Source organism: Nuphar pumila, chromosome 8, assembly GCF_984573655.1.
Source record: "Nuphar pumila chromosome 8, dmNupPumi1.hap1.1, whole genome shotgun sequence".
Classification (NCBI taxonomy): domain Eukaryota; kingdom Viridiplantae; phylum Streptophyta; class Magnoliopsida; order Nymphaeales; family Nymphaeaceae; genus Nuphar; species Nuphar pumila.
Window position 1 is genome coordinate 1,097,197 of NC_143256.1, and position 14,720 is coordinate 1,111,916.

A 14,720-nucleotide genomic window follows, 5' to 3' on the forward strand; every position below is an offset into this window, starting at 1 on the left:
CGACCCCCATTGTCCAAGCCCTTTCATAATTGAAAATGTCAACTTGCTTGCTTGGCAAGCAAGTTTACTAGTCAAGGCTTGTATTTTATTTTATTTTTTTTCTTTCCTTTTTCCTATGTGTTTCTATTTCTTTCTTTTTTGTGCAGCCCATCCCCTCTTAGAATTCTATAGGAGGGGACACCCCTCTCATAGAAGCCTTAACTTGTAAAAAGGCAAGTTTTGACTTTCAAGGCTTGCCTTAAAAATTGACAAGTTTTATTTTAACTTTATTTTTAAGCCTTATTCAATTTTTATTTTTTTATCATTTTAAAGTTTTAAATTAGAGTACCACATAGGATGAGATGGCCCACCTATGGACTCCTACACTCTCATTAAATCTAATTAATTTACAAGTTTCATTCAACCAAATAAATTCTTAATTAATTCAATTGAAATTTAAATTCAATTCTTTCAAAACCAAAATATGGAATTAAATGAAATGACACTAAATGAAATTTGAATTAGGCACAAATGTAAGTGCATGTCCTCTATTGAAATTTCAAATATACATTAGTTATATATATATTAAAGATGGTTCAAGTTCTTCAAAAATAATTTCTGAAGAAAAGGAATCCAATAGGGTCGATGGGACCCTTAGACGTGTGGGTGTATTTCATACACTTAAACAATTTTTTCTAAGTCTTACATTTCCTATAGCACAACACTTGGTTCACATTATTATTTTTAATTTATCTAGACTATTTAATTTATTTTCTAAAAATATTGTTTTTCTCATAAATGAACTTCGAAAGCGATTTCTATCAGGGTCGGTAGGACCCATTGTTGTTATAAGTGTTTTATTTTATTTTTTTGTAAATTAGATTTCAAACTCATAAAACTAAATTTGTTGAATTTACATTACATTCATATCAATTTATCATATATTCGTTTAAAATTTTATTCGACTTTATTTTGATGAAATTTACCAGTTATTTTATTAAATTCTATCATTTTTATAAATTTAATTCTGAATGTGAATTTTGCTTAAATCAACTTGAATCAACTTTAATTTTTTATAGGATGTTTCTTATAATTCATTTTAGGCTAATTTATATTTTTATACTTCTTTCTCATTAAATTCATTATTAATTATTAGTTTATTTGTTATAAATACTCTAAAGAATCACCTATATTACTTTTGAATTCAATTTAAAATTCTAAATTCAATTTCAATAAAAATATAATTTATTGTATCTTTCAAACTTGAATTAATATTCAATTAAGTCTTAGTTTAGATTCAAGTCAAACTCAAATCTAATTATAATATTTGAAACATATTTATTAAATTTGAATTTAAATCCAAATTTGATAAACTCCAAAAATTGAAATTGAACTTCAATAAAACTCCAAATTGAAGTATACAGTTAATTCGAATCCTGACTAATATTAAAACTCAAACTAAATTCCAGTTAATTTCAGCTTAAACCCAGATTAAATCTGATAAAAATAAAAACCCTGATTCAAAATAAATTTTCAACTTGAGATTTATTCTAAATCCTTATAAATGCTCAATTTTTATTTTATTTTTATCTAAATTTTAAATAATATTTTATCCTTAAATTTACTATTATTTTTTATAAAATATAAAAAATTTATGGGTTTTATACTTACAATGATAGAGTAAGTGGTATTTCTGGCTTCGTAGAAATTATTTTGAGCACAAAAGGTTGCTCCTCTCTAACCATGAAGACAGAAGAAGTCTCCACTATGCCGCAGGGTGGATGGTTACGAAACTCATGAGTGAAAGTCTGATGCATCAGGATGGAGGTGTTGAGAGCTCTCTCTCAATTAGGTCGTCCCTCACCCAAGACTGGTGAAAGGTGTCCGGTCAGGACAAAGCCGCAAATTGTATAAATACACCTCCTGCGCCATGGTTCTAATTCAGGTACTGTCTGTGTAGTACCCATAGGGATAAGAAGTTAGAACCTAAATTTGTTTGTACATTTAGATAAGGATGGCATGTATCACGTAAAATGAAAATCTAAATAAAGACAAATTAAGTCACCCATGCATAAATAATCCTCTGTCCTGCAATGGTAAACACATGCATGTCTATCTATTCATACATAATATTTTAATTGTCTATGAATTATAATCTTGTGATGCATTGTAATGTTATGCATGTTTAAATTGATAATTATGTGCATTCCTGCATGAGTTATCAGAATATGATCATGTAAATTGGTAATTCCTATCAAGCTTTCACGAGTCAGACCTGTTTATGGGTTTTTAGGTGAAATGTGGTGAATAACTGTAGAGTGGATACAGAATGTTTGGGTGGCATTGAGAGCCAATCTTTTTCTTTTTCGAAGATAGTTTTGAAAAAAAAATATTTATTATTATTTTAAACTAAAAATACTCTCATATGTATTTTAAATGATTGGAATTAAACTAAATTTTAAATGTGAATGTTATTCACATTTCAATTCAGTTATGATAATTGATCATAATGTAATCTGCCCATAATGTTTAACCCAAAGAAGAAGGTTGTTTTTGCTATTTTTAAAAGAAAAAAATTCTAAAAAAAAATTAAGTTAAAACTTTGGGGTGTTATAGCTTTGGTATTAGAACATGGATAAGATTATCTGAATATACCAATCTTTCTTTGCATAAAGACAAATTGGTATCAAAGTGAGATGAAAATATTGGGTCATGACACGTCCAGCAGTCTGAAATCGCCCGATAAGTAGGTTATAAATGTTTATTTGATTTAATTATGGTGATGATTTATACATGATGACATATGAGACTGCATGTTAGCCTATGAGTTTCGAGCATGATAGATAGACCATGTAGTGTGCATAGGCATACTGTATTTTATGATTGGTTCATGCTATATGGGAATGAGTCTCATGCATCATGTAGTGTGATATGTGGCATGTAATATATTGTAAGTCATGTAAAAAAAATTTACACTAACTCTGGTATATCTGTAATTCTAATGTATGCATAGTTTCTATGAGCTTTTATGAATATTTATGAGGTTTCAATAATGTATGTATGAATTACATATGTATGACTTGAATGACCTATATAGAAAATATATATGCTTGAGGTTTATATGTTTCATGTTATGAAATACACATGTTTTGAATTATGAGATATAATTGATTTAATGAATTGAATACACATGCTTTGAGGTTCAATTTATGAATATATTGATTTTAGATAATATGAAATGTGATGTTACATGTGGCTATGTTATGATGTTAATGCATGAGATGATGTGCTTTTGTGTGATATTGAAATGCCATATGAGCTGAGGTTATGAATGCATGTGATAAAAGTTTAAGCTCAATGATGAAGCTATTGGATTGCAAAAAAAAATTTATATGCTAATATGTGATTATATGTTGAATTGCCATATAATTGTAACCTATGATGTGATGTATGTTGAATGCATATGTGTTTTTGCCCAAATTGGTAGCTATTGACCTCATGAGTGGTTAACTGTACTTATACATGTATGGAAATAGATCTATTGAAGAACTGTTCCAAAAGAAATATTTATGAGGGTGTGCATGACTAAGATCAGGCAAGGTTGTTAAATGCGATGAGGCGAAGCGGGGCGTTGAGCCTGCGCTTCGCCTTTGAGGCGTACGCCCCAGGTACTGAGGCGTACGCCTCTCACAACTGGACTGAAAGTGAAGCGGTGGGAGGGAAGGCAGTAGGAGAAGGATCACGCGCCCAGCTGGTACGAAAGCGAGGGGGGGGGGGGCGTCCGGTGGTCGGAGAAGACTGAGCAGCCAACGGCGAAGTTCGCCATCAGGGAATTTGTAACCTGGGAACTGTGATGAGGGGCAATTTGCGCATCACAGCAACGCCTCAGTACCTTGAGCGTGTGCCTCGCCTCTGAGGCGTACGCCTCTCACAACACTGAGATCAGGTAATCCGGCTAGAGCGCTAAATCATTGTGAGGAGGTGCATTATCCAAGATTAAGTAACCAGATGAGATGATAAATCCCTGTGAGGAAGTGCATTATCTAAGACCAGGCAATCCGACTAGGGCAGAGACTCCCTATTAGGTTATAAATTTCCAAGAGCAAGTGATCAAGAGTGGAACTTGTTTTCAAGATATGATCAATTTCTGAGGATAAACACTGAAAGTAAATTCTAACATATCAAATTAAGGATATATGTTTGTGATTACTCATGTTGATTATGATAGAAGGTTTAATATGAGATACTGCATAGTAGAAGTGTGATGATTTATATTTTGTAGTTCTCAGGTTTGATGATTTGATATTGAATTTTGAGGATGAAATTCTTTTTTTAGGGAGAATAATGTAATGCCCATAAATTTTCTACAATTACTAAGTAAATAAATGATAAAAACAAAAGCAATATATACCAAGAATTTATTTAGTAACCCTAGTTAAATTTCATGAGCAAAATTTCTTTAAGGAGGGAAGGATGTAAACCCATCAAAATTTTGATATTTTTATGAAGAATAAAGGTGAATTTAATGCTAAAATATTATTTAAACTTAAGATGAGATTTAATTGTAATTCGAGCTTTAATTTAGATTTGTAATAAACCTCAAACTGAAAATTTATTTTGAATTGGTTTTGATTTTTAAACTAGATTTAATCTGGATTTAAGATAAACTTAATGGAAATTGTGTGTGCATTTGAATTTAGAGTGTCATTGAATTTTGATTTCAATTTTTGAAATTCAAATTCGGATTTAGTAAATGGATCTCATATATTCTAGTTGGATTTCGATTTGATTCAAATTTTCATCTAAGCTATAATTAAATTAAATGTTAATTCAGAATTTGAATGTGTCATTGCATATGAATTGTTACATGTAAATGAAAAAGACATGTTTAGGGTCATGTGATTGACCTGTGTTTGCAAGTCACAGACTTGTTTATGGCACGTGAGGTGTGTGCGTGTGAAACACACACAAAAGGTCAAGTTAGGGTATGTTCTTTATATAACTTGTAATACAAGAGTGCATTGATGTATTAAGAATGGACATAATAATTTGATAATTATAAGAATGCATATCTTAGTCATGAGATGGATATATATATATATATATATACTCTTTTGAGAAAAAGAATGTGAATGCTTACATTTTCATAGACGGTTATGTTTTATTTCACTTGAAAGCATGTGCGTATCAAGTACGTTGGAATGGTCGAATGAGACTTCAACCTGTTTGTCATGTGTTCTTCTTAGAAGCATATACTATGTTTATAAGGGACTCTAATGTCTTGAATTGTTTGAGAAGCATGTGTGAGTGTTTCATGCTAGACACGGTTAAGTGGGATTTGACCTAATTATATTTGTGCAATTATATGTGAATTGCTTATTGTTATTCATTTATGTGAATAAATGTCATAAATATGAATTATGCAATTATGAATGTCATGGATGTAAATGAATGTTATGTGAATGCTTGGTTGTGGATTCTCTTGACCCTCTGTAAGATCTCATGTTTTCAGATCTTAGTCGCTTCATGAAAACTTGGAAATTTGGCTAAGTCTGGCAGGAAAATCGTTTGAGGCTCGAATTTTAGACCAAGGTCTTAGAGTTTGGGTTTAACCCAAGTCTTAGCATCAGGGTCTAGGCAAGCCAATCGAAGTATGGCAAAGAGTTTTAATTTCAACCTTTAAATTCAAGCGACATTCGGGTTATTTTCGGGCGAAATTCAGAATTGGATATTCATGTAATATATCATTGGATGCGTCTCGAAATTCTGAGTGCAATGGTATTTTACTTTTTCAAATCCGAGTTCCGGTTGGCCCAGAAATCACGTTTTTCTAAAATTTTAGCAGTTTGTTGGAACGGATCCAAAATTGGATCGGATTGAATCCAAGGTATAGGATCCAAATTTTTATGGATTTGGGTCCTAGTTAGGTCCTACAAAAATCTGGAATGGATATAAGTCTTAATCCAAATCTTGTATGAGTATGGGTTTGGATCTTGGAGCTTGGATCCGGATCCGATCCAAAATCCAAGCTTAACATTTTTATGACTTTAAATTCAGCTGGGAGCTTTAAATTGGGGTTATTATTATATAAAAAGTCTCCAGGGTCAACATGACCAATTTTGGGAACTTTTGAATACCTATTAATAAGTAAATTCAAAAAAATATATTTATTAAATTAATGATTTTTATTAATTTCGGGAATAGAGTTAAGAGGGTTTAGGGTTAGCCCTCTTCCCTAATTAAAAAGGGTATAGAGGATTCCATACCTTTTAGGATTAGGAGGTCAAATAGTCAACCAAATGTTAATTAGTGAAGGAGTCTAAGAAGTTTGGAAACTCCCTAATGTGGGAGACCCAAATCTGGAAACTCACTAAAGAGTTTCCAGCTTTAAATAGGAGAAGGAAGGGGGGGGGGGGGGGCGACAGCCCTTTCTCTTTCTTTTGGCTGGAGAAAAAAAACAGGAAAAAGAAGAAGAAGAAGAAGAAGAGAGAGAGAGAGAGAGAGAGAGAGAGAGAGAGAGAGGAGAAAGCAAGGAAGAGTGAAGGAGGAAGAAGAGGAGGTTGGAAACATCGGAGCTCAGCCACACGCCCTCCATAGCCTCTATTCTTTTCTTTTTCCAAAAAGGTACGGGTACTTCTTCTTGAAACGAATGAGAAATAGGGTAAAGACTGGATTTTCCATGCTTTTTTCGATGGAAATCCATAGAGGAACAGTGGACCCTCAATTTCCATCGTTATTCTTTTTCGCATATGCTGTATTTTTGTTGTTTCAGAAAAAGAATATATAGGTATATATATATGATATTACCAGTGGTCAGTTTTGCAAAATAGGTGGGGATGCTGTTGTTTTTGACAGCATACACAGGTCCAAACTGGACCTGTGTACATGCTTTTAGACCCAGCCGACAGGGTCGGCTGGGCTGGGAATCTTCTTTTAAAAAAAAAATATATCAGTTTCTGTGTGCCCTGTCTTGCTGTCGTTTTGACAGCCTACACAGGTCCATACTAGACCTGTGTGCGTGCTTTTGGACCCAGCCGACAGGGTCGGCTGGGCTGGGTGTTCTTCCCCTTTTCAAAAAAAAAAGAAAAAAACAGAACTAAAAGCTTTACCTGCATGATTTGGGGTCCAGGTATGCAGTCGGCTGGGCTGTGAACCAGACCCAGCCAACTGGGTCGGCTGGGTGGGTCTGGCTGGGTGCTAGACCCAGTTTTAGCTGAGTCCTTTATTCGAAATCTTTTATTTGAACTTGGATGGTTAGAATAAGTTGATATTGGTTAATGAAGTTTTACATCAGAATTATCATGTTAATAGGCATCCTTTATTTGAACTTGAATGGTTAGAATAAGTTGATATTGGTTAATGAAGTTTTGCATCAGAATTATCATGTTGATAGGCATCTTTTATTTGAACTTGGATGGTTAGAATAAGTTGATATTATTTAATGAAGTTTTGCATCAGAATTATCATGTTAATAGGCATCTTTTATTTGAACTTAAATGGTTAGAATGGGATGATAATTCATCCATTGTTTAATTCTGATATGTCTTAGAAATTAAATATGGTATTGAATTTGTGATCGTTGCTTAGCAACTGTTAAAGCTCAACCAGCTCGGCATTTAGGAAAACCTGAGACAAAAAGGGATTGTGCCTAGTTGTTTTCAAAAAGGGTATATGAGTAATAAAAATCAGTTCCTTGAAATCTGTAGTGCTGCTGTTTTTGACAGCATACACGGGTCCAAACTGGACCTGTGTACGTGCTGTTGGACCCAGTAGACAGGGTCGGCTGGGGCGGGGTGTGTTTCTTAAAAAAAAAAAGAGATATATATAAAGTAATTCAATGGTGGTTTCGAAATAGGATAGGCTGTCGTTTTGACAGCGTACACAGGTCCATACTGGACCTGTGAATATGCTGCCAGACCTAGCTGATGGGATCGGCTGGGCTGGGTCCAGTCTTTTCACAAGAATCTATATATAGGTCTGTCTATATATATATATATATATATGTATATATATGTATATATATGTATATATGTAAACATGGATATTAGCATATGGCATCCCTTTTTGGTGCGTTTCCGGACAGCATACACAGCCCCTGTTTGGGCCTGTGTCTATGCTGCCACACCCAGCCGATAGGGTCGGCTGGGCTGAGCTGCTAATTTCAAAACTTCTCTTGTGCGGGGAACCATGCCATGTTAGTAACATAGGTTGTTAGCATATGAAAACATGGCCTGGTTACGTGATTGATAAAGTTAAGAATTCTAATCTTTCGATGCATGATAAATCTTGAGCATGAATTATGTACCTACAGTCTCATTTCTCTTTATGTTAGGAGTTGAGGTGGTGTACATGACTGTTGGAACATGTTTACTCATTGATGTACTTGATGTGTGTTGTTACATTACATATGATTGTGATTCCTGCATTAGTGTTTCGGTGATCAAAATGAATCATCAAGGGTTTGGTAAACCCGAGCTATGGAAATATTTTTCCTTACTCATTTCAATGCATTTCAAAGATCATGCTTTATAAATATTTCAGCTTTGTTGCACTGTTCTATATGTTTCTACAGGCCGGAGTCCTGTGATGGCTCTCGCGAGATAGATGCGAGCTTTTATCTTTCTTTTTGCATATGATGTTGCAAAACTTAAGAAATTAATTAAAAAAGGAATAACAAAAGCACAGTGTAATATACCTTCTGGGATCACCCATCTGGAGAATGGGGATCTTAGAAATCCGGTCTTGGGGAGACTGTGAGGATACAAAACTCTGTGTGCGTAATTTTGGTCCCTTGAACCCGATATTGAGGTTCATTCTCCTGGCCACGGTTTTAGGGAGAGTCCGCCACTTTACCCGGGAGTGGTGTGTTTGACACAACTGTTGTTTTTGGTACCAAGGAAGTGGCACTTGTGGGCGTGGGGTGTCCCTTGTGTCCCCGACATTAGATGTGGAGGTCTAATGTTCCGAAGGTGATTCGGTCGAGGGCTAAGTTGGAACCCAGTAATAAAATATAAATTATGTGCTAAGCTACCCTGGGAACCTAACTTAACCTCGGGGTTTGTACCCGTTTGGTGTATCCGCGGGCAACGGTAATTAAAAAAAGAAACTTAAAGCTGTATGCATTTAATAGGGCATGCATAAGGAAACAAAATACTTAATGGAAGATAATAAAATGATTCATGCATTGCTCAAAAGACATGCACTTTTCCTGTTATGCATTAGATCATGCATACTTTAATGGTTTCCTTACTCAATACATGAGAGTAAGTGTTGAATGTTTAATTCTTGTTGCATGCTGAAATTTTAGTAGATGCTACTGCTCTACTGTCCTTGCATGCTTAGCATTTATGATTATTGCATGAATAAATTCTCAAATGCTATAAACTGTCTTGTATGTATTTTCCTTAATTGTTGCATGATATCTCATCTTGACTCTTTATCTCATTTGTTTCATTAAGAAGTAGCTGTGCTCAGGATTTCGATTCTGACACCCTACTTCATTGGTTTTTCGCAGGAACAGGTGATCAGTGAGGTCGACAGCTACTGCGAGGGCACGAGAGTCACAACGAGTTTTGACAGTCTTCTTTGTGGACAAAGTGACTCTTTATTTTGGTTTTTCAGTCTAGTGTTCTTGTTATTTGCTTATTGTCATCAGTGGTTACTTGAGTCAGACACTTTATTTTTGAGATTAGTTTTTAATTCATGAATAAAGGTAATGGTTAGTTATGGATGTTAATTGCAAGTTCTTTTGTGGTTTATGGCTATCCAGTTGGAATTGGAACTGTGAGGACCCCGGGTCTCTGGGAAGTTTTCCGCATTGTTTTAGAAAAAAAAATCCGCATTTTCAAAGGGGATGAGTTGGGGTCGTTACACCCTCACTTTATAAATGATGAGAATCACACTTTAGTTGTACAATTACAAACTTGATATGTATTCTTCAAGTTTAGTTTTGGGTTTCCTATAAACATATGGTTGATGCCCTATAACATTACAGATATCTTCCTGGTGGACTGAGGTGAGGGATGGGTTGCTGCATAGTTGAAGGCTCCATTCCTAACTATTACAATCCTTGGGGGATCCATACATTTTGTCTTTTACAAACTTGTAAACAATTAAACTTTGTTATTCTGGATCTTTACATTTGAGGGCTTGTACTATTTTGGAATGAGAATCCTTATGAATGCTATCTTTCCTTTTATGCAATGTTTGCACATATAATTTTAAAATCTCAAATCTTTACGTAACTCCTCAATTGTCTTAAACCTTAAATGAATTTTGTCTTTCACATTTTCTTATGTGTGATAATCTTTAGAATAATAATCTCAACCGAGTTGTGCCTAAGGTTGATTCTGTACTGGATCTGATACTGGGAGGCTAATATATGCTCGCGGTTGCGCTCAGGTGAGCCGTCTAATATTTGGAATGGTTGGAATGTGGTCATAGATGAACTCATTGAAACATTACTCTCGAGAATCATATAAAACTTTATAACGAATAAAAAGTTCTAAATTCTCTTAAAAAATTGGGTTTTGGGAAAGTTTTTAAAATGTTGGATTTTTTAGGGATGTTATAAGCATGTGTTCGATGATGCACGCCCGCATGGACGTGATCGAAAGAAAAGTTATGCCCGAGATTTTGATAAAGGATATAAAAAAAATGTATTAGATATATATGAATCAAATTTTGGTAATTGAATCTGAATCTCAAAAGGATCCAAATTGGATCTAGATCCCAAGATCTGAAATCCAAATTGATTTTTGGTATGTGTATGAATCGATGTACATAAGACGGGATCCAACATGAATCCAGAATTTAATGACATAAAACAAAATAAAAGTAGTACTAGATATAAGATTTAATACATGAGATGGATTTTATAAAGTATGAAATAATTATATAGTAAATACATGAGATGGATTTTATAAAGTATGAAATAATTACATAATATAGGAACATATATATATATACATATATCCTAATAAAGTGAGTGAAGAAGTAGACTTTAAAGAGAGGAGTCGCTCTCTCTAGTGGACCCCACTTGAACCAAAGGAAAGAAAAGAAAAAAAATAAAATGATGAAATTTAAATAAAAAGCCATTTAAAAACACGTTTTTGTTTGAGATAGTGGGTTGTAATAATGTAAGGATTATAGCAGCTAGAGTGGTGGGATGAACGACACCCCCGTTCACATGAATGGGGGGAAGTTACAAAAGTAGTAGAAAAAAAAATAAGAGGGCTTTTGATTTTTTTAAACCCCCATCCACTTCTCTCTCTTATTAACCCCATACGTGAATGACATCCTAATCTAACTCCCTCCCCACTACACTAGGTGACTCTTGAAAAATGAAACTCCCAAGCTCTCACTAATTTATTTTGTAACTTTCACCCTTTCCCACTCTATATAAAGCCTACATGAGCTCTCATTTTTTCCATACTCTCCTGTATTTCTATCTATATTGTTGTAGCTAGATCGTGATAGTAGTGACGATTGTTAGCTGGGTTCGCAGCCAATAACTAGTATCCAGACGGCGAAACATCGATTTGAGGTAGGTACTTTGACTTGAGTATGTGCATATGAAAATTTGGCTCCATGAAATATTGATTGTTCATATTGTGAATTTCTGAAAATATTCATTTCAGAAATATTGTGGTTTAACATAAACAAAGTTGAGTGTGTTTGACGATTTTCTGTTTTATGATGAAATTTTCTGAAAGTCTAGTTTTGATCAGCCCTATTAATGGATGTCAAATATTAAACTGCTATCTACCGATTTTCTTTTCTGTCAAATATGTCTTTCATTTTCTTTGATAGCACATATCATGTTGGGAATCAAAATGATTTATGACACCATTAATCAATAAAATAAGCACACATTTATATTTATATTATGTGTGTAAGCACAGACTGTTTGGTTGAAAGATGTTGATATTGTATGTGCATCTATGTGAATGTGAATGAAAGAAAGGATAAAGAAAAAATCATAAGAAACATGATTTTCTTCATTTGTTTTTCATTGAGAGTGCAAGACAATTTTCTTTTCGGTATTTGGATTAGCAATATATATTTTGTAAGAACTGCATTTTTTTTTTAAACAGTCCAGCCGGTGTGTTGGTTTGGTCACACAGAAAATGTGTAACAAACGACCAGTTTTAACATAATCAGTTTCTGAAACGGGCTTATAAAGAAACAGGAAAAAAATTGCCACTTATGATGCAATTCGTGACGGGTGGCCAAAAGTCTAAGTTCTTGTAAACTCTAATTTGGATTCTAAGATTTAATTGCAATCAGCGATTTAAGTCAATGTATTATATATATATATATTTAATGATATATAAGTTTCATGAAGTACATAGTGACCGATGATTAAAATATGGTTTCTTGAGAAAAAAATTGATACCTCAGTCAAGATTTAAAATCTGCAATTTAAGTATATGTTTATGATAAATGTTGTGACAAAATTCGGTAATTTAGAACCTACGTGACGTGTTAATCAAGTAAGACAATTCGGTTTAAAAACTAATCAAGGCTTAATTTATGTTTTGAATATGTTATAAGTTCTAATGAAAAAATGGCAACATTAGTCTTGCTTATGTGTTTTAAGTCTATTAGCTTAGAAAATGGTCCTTGTTTATAAAATGGACTTTTGTTTATGATGTAAGTTTTAATGAACACATTTGTTTCCCTAAGTGATTTTGAAACCGCATATTTTTATTAAGTAAAAGACTAAGGGTTATGTTAGCTTCATACATAGATTGTGCACCTTTACAATAACTTTGATGATTTTTTTTGATATATCATAAATGTGATTTGAAGAATGTGAAACAAATACTTTGCTTTATGAAAGAGTGTGCTTATTCAATTAAGAAAAGATATTTATTCGTGTGATGCATATTGTTTGACAACCAACTGGATGGTGTTAATTGATAAGAGCAAAGAAAGTATATGCATTATTTTGAGACACTTTGGCGAAATGTCAAAATTGACTCAACTGTATGATAAGTTAAAAAAAAAAAATCATGCATACTTGTGCCCGATAAAGGCCATTATAAGTTTGGAAGTTATGTTTATGTATGTCATGAGAATTAACTAATTAAGAATGTGAATGGTAGTTCTCATGTTGCTTACAATGAGAGAGTAAGTGGTACGATTGGCTCCGTGAGGTATTGTAAAGCACGGAGGGTTGCTTCTCCATCCATGGAGATAGGAGATAGCTACCACCGGTGCCGCGGGGTGGTAGTGAATAAGGCTTCAGCTGAAAAAAAGACTGATATACCATGTTGAGGGTGTTGGGGTTTCTCTCTTAGTAAGTTTTGTCCCTCACCCAAGGCCGAAAAGGATGTGCACGACCAAAGTAATAAGAAACAAATTGTTTGAATGTACCCCTTGGTCATGTCTCCAATTCAAATATTGTTTATGTCATACTCACAAAGATTGTTAACAAGAGTAACAAAAGTATAATGTGTATCCTGACAAAAGCATTGCATGCATCATTTAAGAAAGATCATCTAAATAACAAAATCTTAAGTCACTCATGTCATAGATGTATACTCTATTGCATTGTTAAGTCATGCATATGTATTAAAGTGTTTTCAGTGGTTTGGTGAATTATCAATGTCTTTAAAAATGATGTTTCCTGCATGCTAAATTTTGTATACATGTACTTTGTCATTATATTCCTACTGGGGTGTTGTTTTGATCCTCTATACAATTATAGGAACTGAATGAATCACCAGGTCGATGACGGAGAGTTGTGGTGGAGTCTGAAAGTCATTCCATTTCCCTTTTCTGAAGACTAGATTTTGGAACTACTGTTATTTTATTTTTGTGAACTTCTATATACTACAATGAAAGTTTATAAGGAGATGATTATTCTTTTATTAAAATCCAGTACTAGTGTGATTGACCGACCATAACTCGCCCAAGGTTTTTGATTCAAGATGTTGAAAAATGTTTCCGCTGAAGAAAAAAAAATTACTCAAAATTTTTGGGTTAAAATCTTGAGGTGTTACATTTACTATGTAGCATCTAGCGAATTTCGTAAAAAGACTCCAAGTGGCTTACAATAAGAACAGAAAAAGAGACAACTTGCTGAAGACCCTTTACCTTATCATGTATTTCTCTATGAGTTTGAAAAGCGATGTTTATATTGTTTTACTAATGATTAATAAAAACTAACTAGTAAACCTTGTTTGTTCACAACAAATGGTCGCAATTAAAGGACAACGAGGTGTAGCAACTGACTGCTTGGAGAGCAACGATTTGCCATATCATTTTCTTAATGCTGAGAAGGTATGTTTTTACACAACTTTGCATACTTACAAATAAATTTTTATATACACAATGATGTTACACTAAATTTATGTTGCAACTCTTAATTTCTTTCAACTAAGGCAACGAGCACTAGGTTCTTTGAGAAATAGACATGAAGGAAAAGGACTTCAGGTTGTACAATTTCATGTTGAATACATATTTAGTAAAAACTTCAAACAAACACTACGATAACATAACTTACTCAATAACATACTCGCTCTCATTTTTTGTGTATGTTTGTTATCTCTTTTTCGTGCATATGTATTGCAGGGTTTTTTTTTGCACAATTTGGATTCGAATGTTATAAAGATTAGATGGCACAAAAAATTGAGGATATTCCTCAACAAGAGAACAAGTAATTACTTTGCATTTGTTTGTTAACTCATTTTACACATGTACATGTTTTTACTTGGTATTTTTCATTTTACAAG